General features: G+C 48.9%; 1 pseudogene; it reads right to left on the reverse strand.

Moving 5' to 3' along the window:
- The window catches only part of LOC147978397 (uncharacterized), a 36181-nt pseudogene extending 22484 nt beyond the window's left edge, over positions 1-13697 (reverse strand).
- Positions 13698-26680: the final 12983 nt, after the last annotated feature.

Raw genomic sequence — 26680 nt, forward strand, 5'->3', positions numbered from 1 at the left:
CGGCACGACCAGCGCTGCTTTGGGCGGCTGGAGCAAGAAGACCAGAGGTTGAAGAAGCACTACGGCCGTTGGATGGACATCGTACGGTCAGTCAAGCTAGAATCGTGCATATTGAGTAAGTTGACAAAGCCCTTCGTCCCCGTCAACTTAGTACGCCCACTATACTGGGTCCCAGCTAGCAGGGGGAGTATTCATTTTTTGTGCGTAATAAGGAGGCACTTCCTTGCGTGCGAAGATATAGCTGGTGGGTCCGAGCTGTCAGCGGCGGTAACGTTTTTTTCGCGTAATACAGAGGCCGTTTTGGTGGGTCCTAGATGTCAGGTGGAGGAAATCATTATTTTGCGCGTAATAAGGAGGCATTTCCTTGCGTGCGGTTGTGGACCCAGCTGTCAGCCTCTCCACGTACAGTCGACTTCATATGTATGTCAGTCGTTGACCACGCTGACCACGCCACGCCGAGAGCACCAGGGCGGTAGACGACGACGAGGCCTAGGAAGGGAACGACTCGGAGGCAAGGAAGACTCGGCCGTTGTTTTTGTTTCCCACACGGAGGGGAGTATGACTGTACGAGGGTTTACTGGTTCGTCTTCCGTCACCGGAGAATAACAGCAGGTGTGGGTGAGTAGAGGAATGGCTAGGCCAGCGATGGGAGTATGGTGAGGCGATGAGGCCTGCGCGGCAGCACAGCCGGCCGCGGGGAGGAGGGAGCAGGCAGTCCCGCCAGCGCTTGTTTGAGCGGCTGGAGCAGGAAGAGCAGAGATTGAAGAAGCACGATGGCCATTGGATGGACATCCAGCAGTATACAGGCCATCTGTGGAAAGCCTCAAATCTGTGGAAAACAGCATACATCCCATCTGCCATTATTTCAAATAATTTATAGCCCATTTGCTAATTCTTACGGGGTTTTGTGGAGCCCATATTCTTTATGTTAGCATTACAGCCCATATTGTGGCCACGGTTAAAAAATTATACGAAATTTTGCATATGTTTGTGCGGTCTGAACTATTTTTAATCCCGAAATTTCGAGTCACATTCAGACTGATTTTAAAAATAAATGTATATCAATATAAAATCCAATAAATTGTCCACGCATAAAAATCAATGCAATTTAAAATCTCGAAATGAAAAAAAAGATATTTGAAAATAATTGCTGCTTTGATGTGTTTTAAAAATGTACAGCCCATTTCTCATTACTGATAGGCCATTTTCTCGGCCAGCCGAATGAAGCTCTCCTCGTCTTGAAAGATTTGCAGCCCAGCAGGCCTAATAAAGTGACTTACTTGACAAATCACAAAATACCGGGCTAGCCATTTTCAGAAAGAAAAAAATAATGGACTGGTTTGTGGTAAACATAAAAGAAAAGGCTGTCTAGATAGGCCAGAGTGTCCCGCACAGCCCAGTTGACACCCTGCTTCCGTCTCAAAAAAAAATTAGATAAATGCCACTCCAATTATAGCGATTCGTAAAAATGCCACTGCAATTTCCAATCTTTGAAAAATGCTACTGCAATTTTTGCAAACTTTGAAAAATGCCACTTCAGTTTGCAAACTTTGAAAAACGCCACTCCAGACTTTGAAAAATGCCACTACAAATGGCATGAAATGGCATTTTTCAAAGTTTGGAAATTGCAGTGGCATTTCTCGGATACACCAGATTTGGAGTGGCATTTATCAAATTAACCCAAAACCAAAATAACTAGGCGAGCTGCTGGGTCCCTGGTGTCAGCCGCTCGTTGTGCAATTCTCTCGTTTATTGACTACGTTGACAATGGCATGGGACCCAGATGTCAGAAATCCACTAGGAGGAGCCATTTTTTATTGGCCTGAAATAAGGAGGCACTTGCTGCGTACTTCCATGACCTTGGTGGGTCCCTGCTGTCATCCTCTCCACGTACATTACCAGTTAGTCATGCTTGAAAACTGATTGGCACGCCATTAAAAAATTAAAGGTCGATAACTAATGCGGCACCTCGGGCCAACGCGGCCAGATTGAATTTTGCACGAGAAATTACACACCATGTTTCGTTGACATGTGGTCCCATTCGAACATATCAGTGAGACGACGGCGAGTAGTAGGAGTATTTCCGAACGGACGTGTAGGCCGGGGCGCCTCTTCACGAACTGTGGCAAACTCGCAACCGTCCAACAACTCTTCGCCTTTCCCTCTCGATTTGGAATTGCTGTCGCACGCTCTTCCTCTCCCTCCTCCATTTTCCTTCAGCCCTTCACCCTTTCTTCTGCCATTGTTCGGTCGTCTCTCCATGGGGGGAACAGGCCGGAAACGACCCCGTTATTCTTGCCCCGATCTGAAAGATGACGTGGTGGAGGAACTCATTGATCGGTGCGACGTCATGACCTCGGCTAGCATGGCAGCTTCTTTCAAGCCCATTCTCGACTCAACTAATAACATCATTACAAAGAACCCAAGAGTCAAGGAGCGGTTTGATCTCCCCTCTCTTCTTCGCCGTGACCCTGATGACTAGCGCCGGCACGAGGGAGGCCTTGCCCTGTGCCAGTTCATGCCACTTGATAATGATACATATGATGTTAAGATGCCATCGCTCGAGGGCAAGGCTTGGGTGGGCACAAATGGAGATTGGTTGTTTACATTGGGCCCAACTACGAGTGGGAACTTGTGAATGTGTACACTCGTCACCGGGTTCCACTTCCAAAAATCTCAGCACACTGCCCAGAGGCTGAGCACACCGGTAATGTACGCATGTTCAAATACGATCATGGTGACTGTCTTCTACGGAAGATAGCAATTTGTCGAGTTCCCAACCGCTCTTGGAATTACAACAACTACCAAGTTGTTGCTATATTCAACAAGCTTGTTGCCATCCTTCGGGGTTCGACTCGATGGATATTGCTCAAAAATCAGTTTCTGTACACGGAGGAGTACTGTGATGCCATTCAATACGAGGGCCTTGTGTTTTCTGCCACCACTTCACTACTAGGAAAAGGCCTACTAATGGGGCACCTAATTTGGCCATTAATAGCGCATTAGTGGTGCGCCATTAGTGCCACGCCGTTAGTATATTTTACTAATGGCGCACCACTGATGCGCCATTAGTATCTGGTATACTAATGGCGGACCTCAGATGCGCCATTAGTATATACAACAGTGCGCCATTAGTATGCCTCCCAGGGGGCCATGTATACCCAGGTGCTTTGGCATACTAATGGCGCACAACAACAAGATGCGCCATTAGTAAGTTCGGCATACTAATGGCGCACTGTTTAATGATGCGCCATTAGTATCCTTTGGCATACTAATGGCGCACTGTGATGTGATGCGCCATTAGTATGAATATTAGGTTTTTTTATTTTTTAATTTCCTTTTTTTGCACAGGTTACAAAATGTACAATTGGACAAAATATAGACAGCACACATCAACAACAGATTCATCGAATACAATAGAAGATTAGTCTCTGAATACAATTCATTATATTAGTCTCCGAATACAATTCATCATATTAGTCTCTGAATTGAAAAGACCGAACAAAGATAGAACATTATATTACAAGTCTCGAGACCGCGAGTAGCGAGTTTGTCTTCACATTACAAGTCGATATCGATCATCTAAAGTACCATCACATAGAAGAGAGCTGCGGTCATCACGATGAGCATCATCACGATGAAACTCGTCTTCATCCGGTTCCTCCAACGCTCCCTCCCCTCTCCCGCTAGATAGCGGGCATATCCAGATTCGGCCTCGGCCCTAGTGGTGTACCCTTTGTAACTGTTACTGCTGAATCGGTGAACCTGTCTCCGACACTCCTCCCAGTCGTCGTAGACTCCGGGAACCTTACCCTTGTACACGACATACGACGGCATCGCTATGCACTAGCCAAACGAAACGTTAGTACCAATTCACAGACAATACATAAGCAATATATAAGTATGCAACAGAACGATCGAAAGAGAAAAGCAAGACATTAATAGCATCGATTACATCTAAGTTGAACGACTCTCGAAACCAAAGAGACATACTACAAGTTCATTAAAGTTTAATTACAACATGAGCCAATCGATGTTTCAGAAGCGTGGATGAAGCCGCCGTCTATCATGGGAGTCATGAAATAGCGATCGTTGTCAGCCTGCATTTGTAGCATTGTGTCGATGTCACTATTGGACGGTTGATTTCTGAGGTAGAACTGGCCCGAGGTACGAAGGACATCTTGATGGATGATTTCCGCAAACTCCGACTGGATGCGAAAGAATTCTTATCTGATGTCCGCGTCCTGGATTGCCGACACGCTCGTGGCCCAATCTTTGAGTTTACTCGGTAGCAGAAGTTGATGCTGGTCCCGTACGATCGCCTGCATGTGATGGATGGTGTAGTAGGCACCCTTCTGACCGCCAGGCGGCTGCTTGACGCAGCAAAATGTCGTATTGTGGGAGAACACGTGCTTGCCGTACTTACGAATAGGCCTGGTGAAGGTGCCTCCAGATTTGGCGTAGCCGGGGAGAACATCATCAAGAACCTTCTTGACATTTCTGTAGTCTACGTTCGACTGACGGTCCGGGTTGAAATACGTGGCCATGGAATATTTGGGGCTTAGGAGGATGAGCGTGCAATGTGTATCACTGCAGAAGACACGGAATGTTAAAAGAAAAACGATCGAAATCTAAGAATTCATATGTTACGGGGCGGTTGAGGGGAGGACTTACTCGGGAAAGTAAGGCACGAGGAAGTTATCCTTATCTTGGTTTGCCAGAATGATGCCTTCGAGGTAAGAACTCACGACTTGCCGGTCCCCAGCGCTGCCCAAGATCTTGGCACACATGTAGAAGGGGTCGACTATCACGATGTCCGGGGTCTTGTCGCGAATGATCCGCATCTCCATACTCAGCGAAAATAGCCGAATGAAAGTGTAGTGCAGCAGATGAAGGTTCAACATAGCGTGGATGTCATCAAACCGCAGGACGATCGTACCCCTGATGGAGTTATCCACAAAGCCCTTGCCCTCTGGCACCTTGGCGGCGAAAACCGGGTATGCCACATCCTTCTCTCTGAGACGCCGCTTCTCCAAAGAAAGAACACTGTCGTGCAGACTCCGCATAGCACCAGTTGCAGCATCGAGCATATTTCTCGGTAGCACCGGCCTACCCGCCACATGCAACCTCCTCATTAAATCCTCAGGTTAAGGTGGCCCGTCCTGAGCACGGATCGTACTCGGTGCTGGCTAGCTCGCACCCTTGTTAGTCTTTCTTTTGTGTGCCTTCTTCTTCTCCTGTAATGGGACCGAGTTCTGCTCACAGACCGCCTTCTTGAGTGTGTTGGGGCTGATAATATTTCGCACCTCGCCTATCTGAGGCTCGGTGAAGTCGGCAGCTGGAGGCGTCTCCTGAGAGCTGAACTGCAGATGACGCCTGTTGCAACTTGGCTTCTCCGCGGTACCAGCTAGATCGCGCACGTCTTTTGTTGGGTTGGGTTCTTGAGAAGGAGGCCCCATGAAGTCGCCACCGTACCCATGATCGGCAAAGTACTGATCGACGTTGCCAAATGCATCGTCGTCGTCGTTGTTCTGATCCTGTGCCATATGCATGTTTGGATCCAGTGGCATAGGGATGTCCGGCACCGTTGCGGCGGTCTTGCCATGGGGCCGACTTGGCGCCGGCACGACTGGCGGGTTGTCTTTGGGGTGGTGTCCCCCTCCCCCAAACGAATCTGGCTCTTCGGCCAAAGCAGGGGCCAGCTTAGGCAGGCGCTGAGGGACATCACGTCATCATCGTCGGCCCCGACGGGTCGAATCGGAGGTAACAACTCGTCGCAGCCTGGAAGCACCCGAACCAGTTGAACCCTAAACAAGTTGGGTGGCATCTGCGTACCGTGGAACAAGGGGTTGCCCGGTTGAACGATTTTGCCCTTGGCGACATCGACCAACTCGTTGTTCACGAAGTGCAGGAGAGTGCACGGAACGTCGGCGGCGCCCTGCGAAAACATGTAGGGCGTCAGGGATGCCCAGTCAAAGGCAAGGAGATGAAGTCCTCGGCCGAGAGAGGCTTAATTAGTTACCGTGATGATGGCGTCGAGCTCGGCTAATGTCGAGGCACCGCTAACGGCGGGCGTGCAGTTGACGGAGGGGCCGCTTGCTGCAGAGGTGCCGGCCGGCGTACACCCGGGTGCATTAAGCTCCCGTGCCTGCGTCGGAGACACCAATGCCGCCTCCGCCAGAGACACCAATGGCTCCGCCATCGCGTTCTGCAAGTTGCTAGCCGTGAAGCTAGGAATCGGGGGCGGCCCCTGTTGGCCGCCCGCAATCCACGTACTCAACCCCTCGATCAAGGTAGGCACAATGGCGGTGATCATCGCTCCGAGTTGTTGTTGCACTTGCTCTTGGACAATCTCCGGAATCTGCGCCACCTGTGCCTTGAGTTCTTGAACCTCGCGCTCCTGGCTTTCCGAGCTGGTCTTTTTCTCCTTTCGCCCACCAGTGTTATAGTATGACGACCATTTTGTCGACAAGCCTTTGCCGGCCACACGACCAGCTGACGTCGGCTTACTGAGCTTATCCTTGTTCTTCATTACATTCAACGCCCTATTTAGAGTGGTGTCCCAAGTGTTGCTCTTAGTCGACCCCATGATACTGCTTTCAGTCGCCTGTGGAAGGAATGTGAACCATTTAGAAATTTGGCTTCATTAATTAGAATGCAACCATATGGAGCTAATTACGCGGGGGTGTATTCCTTACGAGAACAAGCTCAAGCTCCCTGGTCTTCGGATCCATGGTAAGCTCCTTTGTTTTTGGGTCCTTCTTGTACCGGGCCCTGACAAAGTTCCTGGTCTGCTTGTCACCGTATTTACCGAAGAGGGGTGGTAGGCCTTGCTTGGCATGGTCCACCTCCTCCTTGTCCCATATAGGCTCCGCCACTCTGTAACCGTCGGGACCGAGTGTGTGTTCCCCTAAGTTCAGCTCCCGCATTTCTTTCCCCCACTTACTTGATTCGGAGTTTGCGGTGCTCGAGCAATTGATCTTGAAGTCGTTGTAGTCATCTTCGGTGATCAAAGGATTTTTCTCCTTGATCTTCTCACAACTCTCACCTTTCTCGATCATTCTCTTCACATTGCTTTTCCAAGTAGACAGGGCCTTGCTCATCTTCGTGAGGGCAGCATTGTTCACTTTATTCCCTTTGAGGCTTGTGTTTTCAAATTCAACGGGGAACTTGTATCGTTCGTGCAGCTTCGTGAAGAGGAGGTTGCGCAAATTCCCTCGGTCAGGATGCCTCAGGTTCTCGGTGTTGATCGAGACGGTGCTCCGGAGAATGCACCCGAGCAGAAGCGAGTACCCCTTGACTATTCGTTCGGGCGCCGTTGGATTCCCGTCGGAGTCCACTTCAGTAACTTCCTCCTTGAGGGTGCGGAGCACGGTCGGGCGCCGGTCCTTCCGTTGCTTCTTCGGTTGGCTGCCATCTGTGCGTGCGCCGCCATAATCAGTGGTGGCATCCTCGGCGGCACCATAAGTGGTGGCATCAGTGGGGTCATCCTCGGCGGTACCATCAGTGGTCTCAGGATCGGTGCGGAAGGCGGCGTCCTCATACAAGTGAGGATGTTCCTCCATCTCCTGGGACAGCTCCCAGAATGCCTTGCCGCGCGAACCCCCGGCCTCATCGTTGTTGGCCATGTTTCTCTCTAAATAGGAACAAACTTTGGTCAAAAAGTTGGTTATTGTCAAGGAACAAGATCATGGTCTCATCATTTAGGGTTTGTCGACACCGAGGCATCCTAAAAGCTAAGCTTTTATCATTGAGGGTTTTTCGACGCCGAGGCACCCTAAAGGCCTAAGCTTTCATCATTTCGGTTTTTATCGACACCGAGGCACCCTAAAAGCCATGCATTAGTCACAAGTACGCCGGGGCACTTGATCCTACTTAATTAACTACTAAGATACCCCGGCCCATGCATTAGTCACAAGTACCCCATGTGTCCTATTTTTAGCAAAGTCATGCTAAAATTCACGGAAAATTTCAGCATGACCTTTGCTGAAAATAGTTCATATGGAGTACCCGAATTTGCCGGAACGGAAGTTAATCGACATTCCAGCAAACTCAAGGGCCTCTCGGGTGGACAAGGAAAAAAAGGCCTCCATCACAACATGGAAAATACATTGGCATGTGAAGAGGTGAAACAATATATGCATCTCCAATCAGTATCATTCAACATTTTGGACAAACCACTACAAGAAGAATGTGAGAAAATGCAGACAAATACTAACAGATTGAGGTGTTTAACTTGTGGTGCTCTCTATGCTATTAACATTTCAAGTCAAAACCTTTTCTGGTTAGTAAGTGTTTCTTGAGCATATGTATGTAGTAAGTGTTTCTGCTCTCAGTGTTTTAGAACACATATTTTAGCTACCTAGTACCAGTGCTATTACCCAGCAGTTAATTAGCTTTTGCTTTTGCTTTTCAGTGCCAAATTCTAGATAGTACCAGCAAATTAACATCTAGCGGCAATCATTTTCAAATATATATACACTGGACATTTTAATATTAACCTAAGGAAAAATGAATAGTTAGGTTAATATTAACCCAAGATACATCAACTACTGCACTGTCCTGCCTAATAAAAACAGTCATGCCAGCATATAGTATATAAATCTGAATTTGTGTTTACAAGAAGAGTGCCCGTTGCAATGTAGTTGATGAATAAATAAGCATGCACTGTTATCAACAATTTACACGCTACATGCCCCTTGAAAGTATACACAAGCAATTTCGAAGATTTCTCCCCCAATACATCATAGCAACATTATTGTAAGATAAAAGCAAGCAAAGATAGCATGGTAACTGCAACTGATAATACAAGCAACAATGTAGCTAGGCTATATGTCCATTGAAATCAGCATGTACACAAAAGTTGATTTCAGAGTTTTATCCTCCAATGCAGGACCCGAGACATCACTGGCAACATTAGTGTAACAGAAAATCAAAAAATGACTGCACCCAAGCAATTTTCTTCCCTCAAACAGTCAATGGGGTCAAAAAGCATGTAATCAACATAAACAACAATGCAGCATGTCCCCCAGATGTGAGTTTTACTCCAGTTAAGCATAGACCCAGTTTTATGCCCTAACTTGCAATTTTGTGCATTGACATTCAAATCATAAGTGCACAAGTCAGTTGATTTTACAGATACTTTCCCTGATGCAGGCTAACACGTATTCCACAGGGAAACATATGCATTTGTACCAATACTAGTTTACCAGAAAAACAGAAAAACAGATGGCTACTGCAACTGATTCTGAATAAATAAGCACACACACAGCTTAAACAACAACATAAGCTAATACATCTCCCAGGAAAATCTGCATGTACCTACAAGCCAAATTTGGAGCCTTGTACTGCAATGTAGGACCCAAATAACATCACACAAGGTAACTGCAACTGATTCCTGAGCAGTCGATGAACAAACAAGCATGTATTGTAAGGACCAATTTATAACTAGGCTACATGTCCTTTGAAAATCATCATGTACATACAAGCCAATTTGAAAGCTTTCTCCCCCCACAATGCAGAACCCAGTACATCGCTAGCAACATCGGTTAATCAGAAAACGAAATGATGACTGCACCCATGGTAAGTAACTGTCAACGAAATTTCTGTATTCATGTAGCGTGCGCGCGAGGGGGAGAGGAGGAGGGGGAGCTCACGGGGGCCGTAGGGATAGGGCAGTGGGGCGCGGGTTGGATGTCGGGGACGACGACGACGACGCAGGGGAGGAGGCGACGAGGTCCGGGTGGTGGTGGTGCTCCGGCGACGGTGGTGTGGACGGGGCGGCGTCCGGGCCACCAGCGACAAGGGCGGCGGGGCGATGGCGTCCAATGAGGTGGGGCGACGGGGAGAGCGGCGCCGACTTCGGGGCCTCAGGCGGCGGTGGTTGGAGACGGGCGACAGGGACGACGGGGCACCGGCGATGGGCGCAGGGGCAAGGCGCCCCGATCCAGATCGCGTTTGGGAGGAGATGAGGACGACGGGGCGGCGTCGGGGCGGCGTCGAAGCGGCAGGGCAGCGGCGTCAGGAGAGGAGAGCGGAAGGGGATCGAGGGCGAGGGCGAGGGAGAGAGAGGGGATACGTTTGGGCCGGGGAGGAAATATGGATGGGGGCGGCACAATACTAATGGCGCACCACCCCTCGGTGCGCCATAAGTACATCCATACTAATGGCGGACCTCACCCTGGTGCGCCATTATTATTTTTCTTGATTTCTGCTCGAGCCAACAGGTTATCTTCCACCCGACCTGATCCACACCAAGTTCCCTCTACTAGCTTGACTGGTCAGCAGCCAGTTCTCACACCAGGGGGTCCTGGGTTCGATTCCCAGGCTCCACAATTTTTTTTATGCATTTAAAATGCTGTTTGATACTTTTTTGTGTTTAAATATGTTCAAACTTGTTTAAATCATAACAGTAATATTTTTTTATAAGACAGTAATAATTTTTTTAAAAAATATCATCAAACAGTAATGCCGGTGGAGCGGGGGAGGGTGCCCGGGGTGCGGGGGGTCGGCGGCGGCGGTTGAGTAGGGGAATCGAGGGTGCGGGGGGTCGGCGGCGGCGGCCGGTGGACCGGGGGGTGCTCGGCGGCGAGGGGGACCGGATCTGGCAAGGTGGGATAGCGATCGAGATGGAAGGGGATCGAGATCGAGTGTCCATGAAATTTAAAAATATTCATGATAGTTCAAAAAGTGCCCATGAAATACAATCAAGAAATGAAGGCTACGATTTAAATACAATCGATCTTAGCTAGCTATCTGTTCACAATCTTCTTGCCCTTGTTTTTCGCAAATGGAGTTCTTCTGTGGAACGAACGTCCTTTAGGTAGGGTGGTCCTGCTTCTTCTTGTGGTGTATGCTGCTACTTCATCATTGTCGTCATGTTTGATCCTCGGGTCGCCGTACTTGTCGAAGTGTTGCTCATTGGCTACTCCATCCATTCCGATGATCTTCCTTTTGCCTCTCCTCACGACAACACGACTGGGCTTTGACAGGTCGGTAATGAAGAAGCATTGGTCCACTTGGGAAGCCAGTACCCATGGCTCATTTTTCGCGGTGATGTTTGCGCCCGCGGTCTTGGATTTGGCTTCAGGTATAACCATGGTGGTGAAATGCCGGTCTTCTTTTAGGACGCTCTTCGCCCATCTCACACGGAACATCGGGACCTTCTCTCCAGCGTAGCTCAGCTCCCAGATCTCCTCGATCCTTCCGTAGTATCTGTCCTTGTCGTTACCGGTGTAGGATTCCATTGTTACCCTGGAGTTCTGATAACCATCGCTCTTCATGTCCTTGGCCTCAGTGTAGAATGTGTAGCCGTTGATATCGTATGCCTCATAGGTCATCAGATTGTGCTCGGCGCCCTGTGACAAGGCGAATATGAGTTGTTCTTCCGCGGAAGAATCCTCATGTAAAGGGTACGACAGAAGCTTCTGCTTGAACCAACGCGTGAAACATGAGTTGTGCTCTTTGAGTATATCTCCGTCCGTCCTCTGTTGGCCTCGGTCATTGTACGTCTTCTTAATAAAGGTTTTGTGCTCTACCACCCAAGGATCGACCACGTCTATGTGTTGTAGCGCGACTAGGTTTGCTCTTTCAAAGTCGGCGAGTCGACCCTCGAAGTCGACATGCATTTTGCGGCGACCCTCACAGTGACCCCATCCAGCGAGCCTGCCGAGGTGCCTGTTGACGGGCAGACCAACGGGGTTCTCGATGCCTAGATAATTCGTGCAGTAGGAGATGCACTCTTCGGTCAGAAAGCCCCTGGCTATGCTTCCCTCTGGACGTGACATGTTGCGAACGTATCCTTTGATGACACCATTCATCCTTTCGAACGGCATCATGCTGTGCAGGAACGTCGGCCCTAGTTGGATGATATCGTCCATGATATGGACCAGCAGATGCACCATAACATCGAAGAATGCGGGCGGGAAGTACATCTCAAGCTCGCATAGTATCACCACGATCTCTTCCTGTAGCCTTCTGAGTTGCCTCACGCTAATCGACTTCCGAGAGATGACATCGAAAAAGTTGCATAGGCCAAATAGCGTTTCACGGACGTGCGCGTACATGATCCCACGGATTGCAACTGGAAGTATCTGCGTCATCAGCACGTGACAGTCGTGAGACATCATCCCACTGAACTTCTGCTTCGCTGGGTCTAGGTATCTGCTTATCTTCCCCGGGTAACCGTAAGGAAGTTTTACTCCTAGGAGGCAGGTGAAAAACTGCTCGATCTCCTCCTGACTTAGAGTGAAGCACGCGGGAGGGTAGTCATTTCCGGTCTTCTTGGTCTTTTTGCCTTTGCGACGACTTTCTGTGTCCTGCTTCGCCTCATCATCATCATCATCATATATAGCGTGAAGCTCCTTCCTGATGCCCATTGATTTCAAGTCTGCCCTTGCTTTCGGCCCATCTTTGGTCCTCTCTGGCATGTTGAGCAGGGTACCAAGCAGACTCTCGCACACATTCTTCGTGATATGCATGACATCAAGGCTGTGAGGCACACGGTGGATCTTCCAGTACGGCAAGTTCCAGAAAACAGACCTCGTTTTCCATACCTTCAGCAGCGGCCCTGGCGCCTTTCGCTTCTTTCCCGTCTCTGGCGCCTTTTGCTTCTTTCCCGGCAGTGGGCAGTCTTTCCAATTTTTCAACAGCTTGTCTATTTCCTCGCCGCTCCTCGTACACGGGCGATTTCGGGGTTCGGTTTCACCATCGAACAGATCCTTGCGTTTCCTCCACGGGTCATCGTCGCGAAGCCACCTTCGATGTCCCATGAACACGGTTTTCGAAGACCCGGGATCTCTATCTAGCTGGCGATACGTTGTGTCATCCATGCACCTTACGCATCCAGAAAATCCGTGGACTAACTGCCCCGCAAGATATCCGTAACCGAGATAGTCGTGCACCGTCGTGAGCAGTGCGGCTCTCATAGGGAAATATTCTTTCTCTGCGGCGTCCCACGTATTGGCTGGCGTTTTCCACAGTGTGTCTAGCTCCTCCTTCAGCAGCCCCAGATACAGATTGATGTCGTTCCCTGGTTGTTTCGGCCCTTCAATTAGCATACTCATGTGAATGTACTTCCTCTTCATGCACAACCAGGGGGGAAGGTTGTACATCCACACAAACGCAGGCCAGGTGCTATGTGTGCTTCTCTGGCTGCCAAACCGATTGACTCCATCGGTGCTCGTGCCCAGCACGATGTTCCTTGGATCCTTCCCAAATTCTGGGTATTCGAAGTTCAACGCTTGCCACTGGCTAGCATCCTTAGGGTGACTCAGCATCTTGTCTTTTTTATCTATCTCCGGATCATTTGCGTCATCTTCTTGCTTCTTCTCTTCCCTATCCGCGTGCCAACGCAGGAGCTTTGCTACCTTAGGGTCCGCGAAATACCGCTGCAGACGAGGAGTGATCGGAAAGTACCACACCACTTTTCGAGGAGCTTTCTTCCTCTTCTAGTATCGAGTGACGCCGCACACCGGACATATGGTAGACTCCGCGTGCTCGTCCCGATAAATGATGCAATTGTTTATGCACACATGGTATTTCACGTGCGATAAATCCTGAGGACACACGATTTTCTTCGCCTCCTCCAAATTGGTCGGGCACTGGTTCCCCTTGGGAAGATGTGCGTGCTAGAATGACATGTTCTCGTCGAAGCATGCGTCGGTCATTTTGTGTTTTAGCTTCATCTCCAGAGCCATGAGCGTTACTTTCAGGTGGGTATCCTCGGGCCTGCATCCTTCATACAATGGAGTAACCGCGTCTAACTCAAGTTGATCCATCTTGGCTTTCTCTTGGGCGGTAGCTCTTGCGTTATCCATCTGCTTGAGAAGCAGCTCTTGAATATGAGGGTCCTGCACCCAGTCCATCGATGGTCCAGCGTCGTCTGCTCCGCCGGCATCATCATCTTCATGATCATGCCCGTCGTCTGCTCCGGCATCTTCCTCATCATCATGTCCTGCATCTTCTACATGATGACTGCGTACAGCATCACCGTCGTGATCATCTCCTGGGGATTCTTCGTCTTCTCGCCCGCCCGAGCCGTGGTGGTTGTCTTGCTGCCCTTCCTCATTTCTTTCCCGGCCCCCATGGATGACTTCGTAGTCATCTTCATCACCTTGCCACCAATAGCCATCCATGAAACCACGCAAGAGCAGGTGGTCCCGCACCTGCACGGATTCCGGGTCCGCAATAAGGCTCTTCAGCTTGCATCTTCGACACGGACATCTTATCTCTGTCTCGTTCTTTTGAAGCATCTCGGCCTTCGCGGACCTCAAAAACCTATTTACGATGCCTTCGGTCATCGTGCGGACCATGGTCGCCTGCGGGGTAGAGCAAAACGATATTTTAGAACCAAGAAAAAATTTGGCATGACTTTCCCTAAAAATAGGACCAGAAAGAATGCTTAATGCCAAAATTCTCGCCGAAACGGAAATGAATCAACATTCCGGCAAAATATTGGCAACTATCGCATTTCAAATACCGGTACACCTCCAAACACAAACACATATGCAACACCACAAACATATGCAATACCACGAACATACATAGATCTAGCTAGGCCATAAAAAGTGCATGTGCACATTGTTGTAGGGAGAACAACATAAATATAGCTTCCCCCCTTACTTACCTATCAAAACAAGGTAATTTAACCACTTAAATTGAATGAATCTATGGTGGAAATGAGGTGAAAAAGAGGAGGCACCCGAGACAAGGAGGAGGTGGAGAGAATGAAGTGGGGAGAAAGTGAGTGTGGGTAGGAGAGGCTGTCCAAAATATCTTGTTGCTGCCCACTTACTAATGGCGCACCAACTCTAAATGCGCCATTAGTAATCCAGGTTACTAATGGCGCACCTTCTGGTGGTGCGCCATCAGTACTTTTGCAAAAAAAAATACTAGTGGCGCACTGTCCCACAGTGCGCCATTACTAGTTTAAACTAGTAATGGCGCACGGTGGAACAGTGCGCCATTAGTAGTTTTGCAAAAAAATGAATAAAAAATATAATAAAAAAACAACATTAGTGGCACACTTTTCGATAGGTGCACCATTACTAGTTACAACTAGTAATGGCGCACTGTGTCTGGATGCGCCATTAGTATGTTTGGACAGGCGCACTAGTTCAAAAAAAAATTGATACTAATGGCGCACCCTGGGCCAGGTGCGCCATTAGTAGTTTCAACTCTAATGGCGTATCAGAAGGTGGTGCGCCATTAGTATATACTAATGGCGCACCGCTTGTCTGGTGCGCCATTAGTGTCAATCCCATCTATAGCCCTTTTTCTAGTAGTGCTCGTGGCACTGTTTTTGCATGGCATCCTAGTAGTTTCGGTACGTTTGTCTTCCACCATAATTATAATTGTTTCATCCACATGCATGCAGGTTAGCAAGTTTCCCTTTACTAATTAACATTCTTCTTGTGTTTCCAAGGTCCTGTGAACATCCCACCACCTATACTTGAAAAAATTTATAACCAAGGGGGAGATGACGATGGTGATGATCACGAGCAGCGCCGATATACTCTGTGGCTCTTGGCAACTAATTCCGATGGATCACCTCTTCTTGTGTGTATACAACCCACTGATGATGTTACTGGTAAGGAAGCAAATGTCTCCCATGGTCGCACTCTCCGGACCTATTCCAACACCCGTTGCATGGTATTCGGGATGGATACTAGTGTGCTAGTGCCAACTCCTTCTCCCTGGCACAGAATTGATAGTCTTGGAGAAAACTCGCTCTTCCTTGGACAAAACTATCCGATGATGGTGAAAGGCGATCCAACTGCTGTTGACACATTTATGAGAAGCAACTGTGTCTATACCTCGGACATTTGGGTGGTTCCCTACCCTCGTACTGATATAGTAGGCCGCTTCAGCCTTGATGATCGGTCCTGCGTTGGTCTCCAGATCGACAACAGATGGCCCGTCCCAGAGAATCACTTGTGGTTCAAAGCAAGCGTTTCCAACGCCGCGGAATGGTTGAGTTCAAGTTCATTTCATGGCTTGTTATTTGTTGTGTGGTGAAAACTTTAGTATTTATAATGTATCCTCGTTGTCGATGTGGGTTGATGACCTGTTGTATGTAATAAAATGATATGCCTATGATAAACTTACTAAATTTATGAATGGCTTTCGAGTCGCTTCTCTAAATTTGTACTAGCTTCACATGCTTCGCGAATCGGGCGGGTGTTTTTGCTATAGCCATATGTTAATGTGTTCGTTGTACGTAACCAGCACCTCGAATCCTTGATACTAGTATACTATATACTAGTAGGAGTAAGTAGTAGGAGTAGTAGGGTGGCATGGGCCAGAACAAGCATTCACGTCCAGGAGTACGGCACATGCCACCACCACAACATCCATCTGACACCATATTATTTCTTGGACTCCGTGCTAGAGCAATCTCTTCAACCTCGTCATTTCTCTAACTTCAGCCATCACGCGGCGGGCGAGGTGGGGGTTTGCCGATAGTCGGTTTCCTTAACTGCGGTCCAAATTGTAAGGCCAACTCCAATGCACGACCCCATACGGACCTCCGTTTTGCACGAACTCCAACGATAATTTTGACTAGAAAAGCAAGACCAAAGAAAACAAGAACCACAAAAATACATTTTACTACTCCTGTAAGTTGGATTAGTGCCTTCTCGATGCATTCATTGTTGATCTGCAGAGGCTCGATCCTGCGTGCTTCTTTCTTCTTCGAGTGTAAAGAAGTAGACGTTGCTTCCTCGCATCTAGTCTCATGTCTAGCCTCTGTTCTAGTAGGAGTATCAACAAGTGCACCAATCTCATCTGATAGCAGAACCGAAGATTTGGTCGGGTTCTTCCTCCTTTTGACGACACGTGGGACATCCAACATCCAGGTCATGTCATGAAAGAAAATAGAGTGGTAGTTGAAGCCACGAGATGTGCCTCTTGGGTTAAACTGTAAATAGAATCTTACTACTCTTGAGTAACTCTAAAAGCGGCCACTAAAGATCTTTATTGGATTTGTTTTTCATCACCAGCACGTCGAGGTGAAAGATTTGCAGGTTCAGTGGGTCCTCTTGCGTTTTCACTGACATGTGGGGCTGCATGTGAGCAAACAAACGATGGGCTCCACGCGTCCGCTGGCTGGCTGAGAAGAGAGATAGAGGAGGGTTGAGCACAGACAGAAGGAAATTTGTTCTACGTACCTCGATAGGCTCGATATAGTGGGGTGGCATGGGCCATAACTCAGTAGCATTCACGTCTAGAAGTACCGCACACGCCACCCAAACGAGTCCCATCCGACACCAATTTTCTTGGAGTCCGTGCCACGGCCATCTCTTCTCCCTCCTGTTTTCTCAGCTATCTGACAAGATAATCACTGTAGTATCATATACTACTACATGGATTTGACGGAAAGAAAAAAATACATACGGATCCATCAACGTTCAACAACATCATCACGCCCTAGTGCGCCGGGTCACCAACTGACGTGTGAGGAGCAGCGGCATTGGCGGCGAGCTCAACATGCTTCTGAACAGTGCCGTCCAAGGTTGCCCTGCGCTCCAAGAAGGCCAGCGTCCTATCATCCTCCTCTTGCATGTAGTAGTCCTTGTGGACGATTTGCACATAGACGTGGGTGATTATGTCGATGGTGTCTTGCTGCGCCAGGCGCTGCGCGGCGAGCGCGACCTCGAGGTGGACATTCTTTGGCGCGACGGCGGGTAGTCGCAGGGCCACCAGTGTGTCGAAGAGGTTGTTACCATAGTGGCCGTTGAGGATGGCGGGCATCGCAGAGCCTGGTCGCGTCGGCTGGAGGCTTACGTCAAAGTCGTCCGCAAGCTTCTTGGCGACGGTGAACTTGTCGAGGAAACCAACGAGGACCTCGTCGAACAATGAGACGAAGCTGTCGTCCAAGCGGCCCCTCGCCCTGGCGGCCTCAAGCAATACTACCTGGAGATGTTCCTCAGTGCCGGTGGACGTGGTAGTACTCCTAAATCTAGACGGTGGTGCTACTAGTACTAGTAGTAGTACTACCAATGTAGTAGTAGGAGTACTAGCACTGTACTACCCGTTGGTCAAATTATTTCGTGCTGCTCCTCACAGTGAAGTGACAAGACCCTGCGCCAGAGATGACACCTGAGTATAGGCACCGTGTTCAGCATACCATAGTCAGCCTCACCGTCTGCAGTCACTATCATCATGGCTGTAGAGCTAGCCTGCTTACAACTAGCCCCGTTCGACATAATTTCCTGTGTGTAGATGCTCGTGCATTGCACGGAACACCAAGATTGGGGGTGGACGGCTCCGGCAGCGGCCATCGCGCCAGATTTTTCCACGGCCTTCTACTCCTAGATTGTGAGAGACAAGGAGTTGTTTGTAAATAGGGAACAAGTGCGGGCATCTTTTTGCAAAAATGGAGAAGCTTGGTTTGTATGCCTCAGATCTAGATCCGACGGCTATTGGTGAAAGATGGGAGGCACAACATCATCACCAACGCAGAACCTGTTTGATTCGCAGGATTTTGAAAACGCAGGAATAGGACACGGCAATATTACAAGTTTCAAAGTGATATTACAAATGTTAGGACTAATGCTGCACCTACGAAGAGGGAATTACTAGGAAGTTTATGTAAGAACTTTCGTTACTTTAGGTGGATGCAGCATTATCATACAAACTAAAATCCACCGCCCTGACAAGTCACTAATGGGCAAATAAGTTTTCGAGTCTCTGGCCACTTGATGTTTCAAAAATAAATTCAGCTTCTGTGGAGAAATGGGCTCCACCATGTACACGCGCGGGTGTGGCTAGGCACGAAGCGTGAGTACGTGCACGGTGCACCTATTCTCTTCTTGTATACGTACACCACCTACGTGGGGTTGTGTGAGATAGATACAAACCTAGAGAGATATAGTGTGTGGGTTCTTGAGAATTTTTTTGTTGGGGGGGGGTCAATCAAAAAAATTTACATATACAATGTGTGTGAAATAGAGTCCTGGATATAACATATATATAGAGGGGGCGATCCACGAGAAGAGAGTGGAGGTATCATCGGCTTGAGGTGTCCATAGAATCGAAGAGAGGGATGATGATGTGTGTGTGTGTGTGCGCGCGCGATCGATAAAGAGTGCCATCAAATTTGTGTGTGCCCACGTCAAAGATATAGAGTGGCTGGCCTACTGGAACGTGAGATGGGACATGTGCAGTTTGTCTCTATGGCATGGATACCTACCTGCAGCACTCGACTATCGGTGTGTGGTGGGGGAAGAGGGAGGCCCAATTAACTATAGAGGTACAATGGCTCGTATATGTGTGGAGGAGGATAGAGGCCTACCTCATGTCTTAAGGAGATCGATCTTCCTCATATATTAAGGGAGATCGATCGGCATCCATGCATATGTGCAGGAGATGAATAAGGTTGGGAGAGAGACAGAGCTAGAGTGTTGGAGGGGGTGGTAGTGGAGTTGCTTCTAACAAATGGTGGGATAGGCTTGCTAGACAAATTGTGGGCACGCCCGCAATATCAATAAGAGAGGAGATGGCTGCTTGTTGTCTGTGCACGTGCGTGTGAGAGACGGGTCAGGAGGCATGCATGAATGATGAGGGGGGACGATGTGGCTGTGGTAAGCAGACGTAACTACATAGGAAGATCAATCGCCCTTTGTAAGATAAAGGAGATACATAACTTGTGAGGTACGTCGATCGATGGGGGGTAGTTAAAGTCGATCTAGGTATATGTTGGGAGACCGATCGGTATACATGCATGTGTGTGTTAGAAGCAAATGAGGCACGAGGAGAAGGATAGAGAGAGAGGGATGCATGTAGGAGGTGGTACGAGAGGCATACTATATCGAGGGGGAGGAGTGTGCCAGTACGAGAACGATGAAAAGGGCGGTGGGAGTGTGGTATGGACGGTGACAAGAGAAGAGGGGAAGCTTGTGTTTGTGCTAGGCACACTTGGCTAGAGAGGCATATCGATCGATGTGTGCCATCAAGAAGGAGCTGGGGGGCCTACACACACCGTGGGTGAATGACCTGAAGTGAAAAGACGAATTTGCGTGATGGAACTAGAGAATGCTGAGGGAGGGTGAGAGGGATGCGGGCGTGTGCATGCGCAAGAGAAAGTTAGCGCTAGCTACAAAGATAAGAGGGTTGTGTGGGTGTAAAAGACGAATAGAGATCATATATACTTCATTTTAAAAAGCGAATTCAGATATTTGAAGAATTTATCATAGTGTTCCAAACCGACGGATGTGTGGATATATATAACGGTGATACACATGGTGTGGTTATGAACATGGTATGCTACATTTAATATGTTTTATCTCTACTCTTATAAAAAACGGAGTTGTTGATGATGGTGTGCCTGCCATCCTGCATTACAGGCCATCTGATTTATATCTGGCGGATATCAAGGAAACTATGATGGTTGAAGTTGGCAACAATCATGATTGTAGATTCTTATTGAAATAGAGAAACGAATTCAAATTTAGTTCGAATTGCAGCGGTAGTATAGACATTTGGAATGCACTAAAATGTTGGTATGAGTAGGTTACATGCATTATACAGCAAGCGAAAAAATTTAATTGGACATAACATGGATTCATACTCCCTCCTTCCATCTATATAGGGCGTAATGAGATTTTTAAGACCGCCTTTGACTATCGACAAGATTAATAGTACATGACATGCACAATGTAAAAATTATATCATTGAAAGAACCTTTCATAGACAAATTTAACGGTGTGCTTTGTGTAAGTTGCATGTTATATATCATTGCTCTAATATTTGGTCAAAGATAGCATCGAAAAATGCATTAGGCCCTATATAGATGGAAGGAGGGAGTAGCTTTGAATAGTATTTGTATAGTAAAACGGGGCAAGACTCTCTCTTTGTGTGGTGTGAATAGTTTTATTTTTTTCGTTTTCTTTTTTGTTGAGGTTAGTGCGAATTGATTTGGTACGTACAAGTACAATATTACTACACGTTAGGCCTGTCCCTAAAATTCGACCCGCGTCTTGTTATATCCCGAAAATTCAGATATCGTGCTCCCAAAACTGGCGCCTTCACAACCCGCGCCTTGCTATCCCAAAATTACAACGCGCGCGAAAACTCCCTCCAGCTACAAAATCCCAACACGCGAAATCCCCCTTCTAACCCTGAGCCGAAAGCGCCGCTAGTTCAAATCGGTGGGGGGGTACTTTTGTAACACACCCTACATTTTGGACAAGCGCGTTCCTAAGTCATGCTTCACCCCCTCCCATCGCCCCCTTTTTGCCATTCGAAATCCCAGGCCGCCATAACCTCTCTGCTCCAGCCGCGAAACCCCACACTCCTCCATCCGCCACGTCACCGCTGCCCCGCTGGAGCCTCTTCCCCGACGACGTCGTCCAGTGCAATAGCTCGACATCCCTCGTCCACCTCCCTGGATGAGGATCCATCTTCCATCTCGCCGTCCCACCGATTCAGCCGCCCCGTCCTCCACCTCCAAGGAGCTGCTCCGACGATCGCCTCGTCTATCGGGGCTGCTCCATCCCCACAGCGCGGCCTTAACTGTAACGCCCCGAGACCGATGTGCCAGGTGTCGCCCAGTTATTCGTTGTTGTTTCCTTGTCATTGCTTGCATGTCATGCATTGCATATCATGTCATCATGTGCATTTCATTTGCATACATGTTCCTCTCATGCATCCGAGCATTTTCCCTGTTGTTCATTTTGCATTCCGACGATCCTATTTCCTCCGGCGTCCCTTTCTACCTCTTTTCGTGTGCGGGGGTTAAACATTTCCGGATTGGACCAAGACTTGTCATGCGGCCTTGGTTTACTACCGGTAGACCGCCTGTCAAGTTTCGTACCTTTTGGACTTCGTTTGATGCTCCAACGGTTAACCGAGGGACCAAAAAGGCCTCGTGTGTGTTGCAGACCAACACCCTTCCATTTTGGCCCAAAACCCACCTAAACCCTCTCCATCATCTAGAGCGTTCGATCACGATCGCGTGGCCGAAAACCGCACCTCATTTGGACTGTCCTAGCTCCCTCTACCTATAAATAAGTGATCCTCTCCGAAATTTGCGGTCTAACCCTAGCCTTCCCCTACCTCGCGCCACCGGAAAAAAAATTCCGCGCCCGGACATGTCCAACCGTCGCCGCCGACGAGTCCCAGCTTGACACGTCATCCCCGCCGGTCTCTCTCTCCCCGCGGCCCGCCGAGCCCATCGCGGGCCCGCGCAGGCCCGCGCGCCGCCGCCGCTCGCCCGCTGCGGCCCGGATCCCGCGCCGCCCGGCTCTTCTCTCCGCCGCCACCGCGCCACCGCATGCCTCCTCCGCCGGCCATCATCCCCGGTGACCCCTCGCCGGAGCCGCCTCCCTCGCCGCTGTTCGTCTCGCGCGCCGCAAGCCGCCTGTTGCTCCACCGTGCAAGTCCCGCTCCGCCGCCTCTCCGCCATGGGCTCCCGCCGATGCTACGCCGTCGAGCGCCACTGCGCTGCCGCCGTTCTTCTGTCGACGCCGCCAACCGCCGACATCGCCGGAGCCCGACCTTGCCTCCATGGAGCGCCCAAGCTTGGAGCCCCACTCATGGCCGCTCCTCGCCACCGGATCCCAGCCAGCGCCGCCAGATCCGGAGGGAGTCCTCCTCCCATGCCCCATTCCGGCCACCACGCTCGTCGGCGTCGCCGGAGAAGCCCCCGGCCGCCGCCTCGTCTTCAACCTCCGGCCGGGATGGCCCCGTCCAACCTCAGTCTGGACGACTTCGTCCATCGAACCAAACCCGACCGCGTCCTTCCTGGATCCCGCCATCCCGTTCACTGTTCTCGAACAATGTATATTTTTTCCTAAGTCCTCGAAATTCCCTGATTCATATGCCCATGTTCATCATGTCGTATCTTTGCATCTGTAGCTCCAATTCATGCGTGTAGCATATCAAAATGTTCGTGTCAGAGAGCACATCATTTCATCTCATTGCATCATTTTCATTTGAGTTCATCTTGATGTCCGAAATGCTGATGGAAGAGTGCTATTTGAGATAATTGTCAGATCTGCTGCATCAAATAGCTATTTGTCATTTTTGCCATGATTATTATGTGCATGATATGCCCCTGAGCTCTTCATATGTTTTGTTAAGTGTTTTGCCATCTTTCCAGAGGTGCAACCCATGTATTTTTTTGATGTGTGTGGTGACTAGCACAAGCTTGCAAAGTGAGGCACTTGGTAATGCTGATTTCAGGGACTTAGCATTTCCACTAAGTCCTTGATCTGTTTATCTCATATGGCCATATGTTCATGTTGTTTTCCTAGTGATCCGTGCCTCTTTTGAGGATGATCAGTAAGGATGTTTTGTTAATCTTGTAGTGCTCTATCCATCCATGTCTTTGTTTGCAATTATGGAGCACCCTAGCTTGAGTCAATCGAGCTCTACTTTTGTCATTTCATGAATCTGGGCAGATTGTCTACTTGTTAGCAATTTTGCCGAGGATGTTGTAGTTGATCCGTGCATGCTATGTTATTGTTCTTGCCATGTCTAGCTTGTATAATGTGTATTCTTGATGGGCGTATGCTTAGTTGGTCATGCCTTGCTCTGTAGTGAGTGCATCGAGCTCGTAAACTTGCCTACTTGATATCTGTTTTCAGCATGCTCCAGTTTTCACTAAGTTTATGATCTGATTATGTTTTTGCCATGTTCATATGCTTGCAATTGTATTTTCTGATCCCTTTTGTCTCAAGGTCACTAAGGGACTTTTGTTAAGCTCTTTGAGTAGCTCCATGCCATGCTTTACTTTGTCATGTTCAGGTCTTGTAGCATGTAGTTTTGTCGCTCCAAAGAGTGCTATCTGATCTGAGATTCCAGACAAGTGTTAATTTCACTAAGTCTGAAATCTGTTTACCATATGCATTTTTGCGATGCTTGTTTGAACCTGTTAATGGATGATTTGGCCGTAGCTCAGTGTTCCTCTTTTGTTAAGCATCATGAATGCATCCCTGCCATGTATTTTGTTGTCATGTGTGGGTGCTGTAGCATGTTCATCTTGTTGCATTTAGTTGGTTACTTGTTGTAAATCACAGAACGTGGCCATATTTGAATCGCTTGCCATTTCCAAACCGTAACTCCGATTACGGTGATATTTATATCATTTTCAAGAGATTTCATCTCATCTTTCTAGTGGCACACTTGGTTTTCCAAGTTGAGGCCAGGTTCATTTCATTCCTTTGCAAATCATGCATATGCATCGCATACCGCATCCCGCATATCATACCATGTTCATGTGTTGGTTGTTTACTATGTTGTGTGCTTCTTTTCCGGTGTTTGCTTCTTCGGGTTGGTTCCGGTAACGTCGTGTTGTGAGGACCCGTTCGCCTACGTCCATTTGTCTTCTTCATGGACTCGTTCTTCTTCCTTGCGGGATCTCAGGCAAGATGACCACACCCTCGAAATCACTTCTATCTTTGCTTGCTAGTTGCTCGCTCTTTTGCTAAGCCTATGCTGCGACCTACCACTTGCTTATCATGCCTCCTATATTGTTGAACCAAGCCTCTAACCCACCTTGTCTTAGCAAACCGTTGTTTGGCTATGTTACTGCTTTGCTCAGCCCCTCTTATAGCGTTGTTAGTTGCAGGTGAAGATTGAAGTTTGTTCCTTGTTGGAACATGGAGATGTTGTTCCTTGTTGGAACATGTTTACTTGTTGGGATATCATAATATATCTTATTTAATTAATGCATCTATATACTTGGTAAAGAGTGGAAGGCTCGGCCTTATGCCTGGTGTTTTGTTCCACTCTTGCCGCCCTAGTTTACCGTCATATCGGTGTTATGTTCCTGGATTTTGTGTTCCTTACGCGGTTGGGTTATAATGGGAACCCCTTGACAGTTCGCTTTGAATAAAACTCCTCCAGCAAGGCCCAACCTTGGTTTTACCATTCGCCACCTAGCCTTTTTCCCTTGGGAGTCGCGCATCCCGAGGGTCATCTTATTTTAACCCCCCCCGGGCCAGTGCTTGTCTAAGTGTTGGTCCAACCCAGAGCACCGTGCGGGGCCGTCCCTTGGCAACTTGAGTTACGTTGGCTCCCGTACGCTTAGCTTATACGGTGTGCCCTGAGAACGAGATATGTGCAGCTCCTATCGGGATGTCGGCGCATCGGGTGGTCTTGCTGGACTTGTTTTACCATTGTCGAGGATGTCTTGTAGAACCGGGATACCGAGTCTGATCGGAACGTCTTGGGAGGAGGTCTATTCCTTCGTTGACCGTGAGAGCTTGTCATGGGCTAACTTGGGACACCCCTGCAGGGATTTGAACTTTCGAAAGCCGTGCCCGCGGTTATGGGCAGATGGGAATTTGTTAATGTCCGGCTGTAGAAAACCTGAAGTTGACCTTAATTAAAATGCATCAACCGCATGTGTAACCGTGATGGTCTCTTCTCGGTGGAGTCCAGGAAGTGAACACGGTGTTGGAGTTATGCTTGACGTAGGTTATTCTAGGATCACTTCTTGATCATACTTTTATCGACCGTGCTTTGCCTTCTCTTCTCGCTCTCATTTGCGTATGTTTAGCCACCATATATGCTAGTCGCTTGCTGCAGCTCCACCTTATAACTTTTACCCTTCCTATAAGCTTAAATAGTCTTGATCGCGAGGGTGCGAGATTGCTGAGTCCCCGTGGCTCACAGATACTTCCAAAACTAGCTTGCAGGTGCCGATGAGTCCGTGCAGATGACGCAACCAAGTTCAGGAGGAGCCCGATGTAGATCTTGTCCTTTGTGTTGTTTCATTCTAGTTGATCAGTAGTGGAGCCCAGTTGGGGTCGATCAGGGACCTTGTCGCATTTGGGATTCTTCTTTTATTTTGGTTCCGTAGTCGGACCTTGATTGTATTTGAATGATGTAATGCTTTATTCATGTATTGTGTGAAGTGGCGATTGTAAGCCAACTATGTATCTTTTCCCCTATTGTTTTACTTGGGTTGTGTGAAGATTACCTCACTTGCGACATTGGTTTCAATGCGGTTATGCCTCTAAGTCGTGCTTCGACACGGGTGAGATATAGCCGCATTGAGGGCGTTATATTAACCTACTCCACCGGAACCTCAACATCCTCATCGACTCCTCAGACGAAGCCGAGGCCTACTCGGCACCACCAAAGAGGTTGTACACTCATCGCATCGCACCTTCTCCTTAACTCAACCTGCCGGTGCCGATGGTGCTCCATCCCCCACCACCATGGAGCGGCTACCTTGAAGCTGGCGCCGCGGGCGACATCTCCACAGCGGCTCTCCCCCAGTGCGAGGCCCCTTCGGCGGCAGCGTCCATACCAACCGGATCCGCTACTGCTGCTCTGGCTCTCGCTCGATCACTCGCTCACCCAGCTGCTGCTGCTCTCCCCTCGCTCGTGCTACTGCTCTGCTCCGATTAAGCCACACTCCAGCCGACTGAATCAACTTTTGGGTCAGTCGATTTTCAGGTGTTGGGGGGGCTTGCCGGAGTTAAGGAAGAACCACCCACAGTGGGGATGGGGGCTCGCCGGAGAGGTACCCCACTATCTATCTTAGGGTTCAGGGTGGGGGCGGGGGGCCTAGAGGCTGGCTGGGGCGGCGGTGGCGAGTTGTTTCGGGGCGGCGAGGCAGCGGTGGGGCCGGCGGTTCGGCCAGTGGTGGCTGGCGGCTTAGGGGGTGCAGGTTGAAGATGAACTGTAGGTCCTCCCTAAACTACATGTCAAGTGCCTCTCTGCTACC

Source organism: Triticum urartu, chromosome 3A (assembly GCF_056163025.1).
Source record: "Triticum urartu cultivar PI428250 chromosome 3A, HENAU_Tu73, whole genome shotgun sequence".
Taxonomy (NCBI): domain Eukaryota; kingdom Viridiplantae; phylum Streptophyta; class Magnoliopsida; order Poales; family Poaceae; genus Triticum; species Triticum urartu.